Here is a 2,910-nt window from a genome sequence, read left to right as displayed (position 1 = left end):
AGCTATTAAATGGACTGCCTGGCTAGGCTGATAAAGCTTCCTATTCCACATTGCACTCCAAGTTTGAATAGATGTTGAGAAAGCCCCTCTGGTGCTTCCCTTATCTATTCTTTGATGTTCATCTTTTATGTAGACCAGAGTTTCTGACCTGTATAATCTTCCTTCTCTCTGATGAACTTTTAACATTGTTCACAATGTAGGTCTAGGGTCAATAAGTTTCCTTGAATTTTGTTTTCTGAGGAAAGTCTTTATTTCTCTTTCACTTTTGAAAGATAATGTAACAGGATACAGAATTCTATATTGGTGGTTTTTTTTTTCTCTCAACACTGAATATTTCCTTCCATTAGTTTCCAGTGAAAGCTTCCAATAATTCTTCCCCACTCCATATGTGCATGAGACACCTGATATCAAGTGGTGCAGGAGTTTAGCTTTCCTTTGCCTCTGGGCTGTCCCCAAAACTTGTTCTAGAAAATAGAACGCAATGAGAGTGATGTCTGGAGTGATGTCTGGCCTTAAGCCTAGGCCTTAAGGAAACAGGGAACTTTTGGGGCACCTGGGTGGCTCAGTTGGTTGAGCATCCGACTTTGGCTCAGGTTATGACCTCATGGCCTGTGAGTTCAAGCCTGTGTCAGGCTCTGTGCTGACAGCTCAGAGCCTGGAGTCTGCTTCCGATTCTGTGTCTCCGTCTCTCTCTGCCCCTCCCCTGCTCATGCTCTGTCAAAAATAAAAATACATATTTAAAAAATTAAAAAAAAAAGGAAACAGGGAGCTTTCATTTTCTGTTTTTTGGAACCAAATCAGTAACTGCAAGAGACTACAACTATGGGTGTGGGGGAGGGGGGAATAAAAGGAGAAGGAGAACCAAAGTGTTCCTATGGATAGATTCCAGAGAATACCCAGCACCAAGTGCAAATCATGTGAAAAGTCATCTTTGACCTACCTCAGTAGATTCCCCGCATGACTTGGAGCAGAAAAATCATCTGAGCTCAAACCACACAACCAGAAGAAATAAGAAAATGCTTGCTATTTTAAGCCATCTGAGTGGTTAGAATTGCTATGTAACAGTAGAAAACTAAAATATAGGCTAATTTAATATATGACTTTAAATTTTCTTATCATCAGGATGGCTTCAAATAGAAATTCTAAAAATTCTGCTTCCCCTCCCCCACACAAAAAATTAAGTTAAACCTAAAAAGCTTCTTGAGATAATTTTTTAAAGAGGATCCATGGGAAATTCTTTGTGAATAGACTAATATTTGTTATAGTTTTCTGTGCATTGCCAGGACTGTAGGACATAACATGAAAGAAAAAAACGGAGAAAAAGTCCATGAGGTACGATTAAAACTCTTGGCTACAGTGAAAGAAGTTTTATTGCCTGGGAAAGTACATAAAATATTTACATGGGTATAGTAACAAAATATATTTAGGGTTTGGTTTCTTTTCTAGTACGATCATAATTCTTATCAGTAAGATGAATCAAAGTTATATACCAAAATTCACAAGTATTTAATCTATGTTAGTCACAGAAAAATAAGAGAAAAGTCTAAAAAAATAGAATAGTCTGAAGTTTGGGGAAAATATACAAATAAATTCTTATTCAAAACTTTAGTTACTTATTGTATTTACAATTAAATGACTTTGAAAAATTGATTTTTGACAGATTCAATATTAAATTGAGAAGCCCAGGGGTACTTGGGTAGCTCAGTCAGTTTAAGCATATGACTTTTGATCTCGGCTCAGGTCATGATGTCAAGGTTTGTGAGTTCAAGTCCCACATCAGACTCTGCACTAAGGGCGTGGGATCTCTCTCTCTCTCTCTCTCTCTCTGCCCCTCACCTGCTTGTGTTCTCTCTCTCATAAATAAATAAATAAATAAATAAATAAATAAATAAATAAGCTTAAAAAAAAGAATTCCTATAAATTGAGAAGCCCATAAAAAGGAAACAGGGTCAAACATGCCATAGCACCATCTCCTTTAGACTTTCTGTAGACATTGCATTTGCTTATTCGAACAATTCTGTCAATCTCATATGAAAGTCATTTCCAACATTGACTGGCAGCATGTGGACATGAAACACCTCAGTCTAAAGCCTTTTGACTCATAGTTCTGATGGAGAGGTAAGTGAAGGTACCAAAGCAGTAAATTATCATTGAGCAAAAGGGGATATGACTCTAAACAAGAAAAGCATATTCATAGAGAGCATAGTGAAGTGTTTTATGACATAAATGAGATATGTTGGAAAAAACAAACAGCATGCCCATCCATTTGGACAGGATTACATTTAAAGAAAATTTTCAGAGCTTGTGAGAAATATTGGCAGCGCTGTACAAAGAGCCTTCAAACCACTATTCAGCCTCTGTTTAGTTCTGCTAGTCAAAAAATTTTAAATTCACATGCTCTTTGACCTACATATTGGATTTCAAAGAGTTTATATATAGGAATACACAAACAAACACTTTTCAGGGTGTCTGTATTAGGATGTTTATTGGAACACTCTTTGTAGTGACATAAAAATGAAAGAACAAAACATTCATCAGTAAGGGGCTTTAAAATAAATGATGATATACAATAGAATGGGATAATATGGTATTATGAGGAAGAGCTATATGTACAGATATGGACTCTAAGAATCATTCTAAGGGGGAAAGTAAAATGGAGCAATATAGATATAGTGTAATCATTTGGGGGGAAAATGTAAACAAACATATGAATATCTGTATCTGTATCTATATATATATAGATAGATAGGTATACACATTTATTTTACAATAAAAGAAGACTAAAAGATTCCTAATGGTAGTTGCCACTGGGGAGGAGGTCTAAGGAGGATAGATAAGAGAGATGGAGTAGAGAAGCTGTCACTTCTAAGCAGCCAAAATAACTCAGATGGGAGAGCATTCGACTGGAGA

The sequence above is a fragment of the Prionailurus viverrinus genome, chromosome D3 (genome assembly GCF_022837055.1).
Source record: "Prionailurus viverrinus isolate Anna chromosome D3, UM_Priviv_1.0, whole genome shotgun sequence".
NCBI lineage: Eukaryota > Metazoa > Chordata > Mammalia > Carnivora > Felidae > Prionailurus > Prionailurus viverrinus.
The sequence above is the reverse complement of the archived record's forward strand: the minus strand, read 5'-3'. Positions refer to the sequence as shown.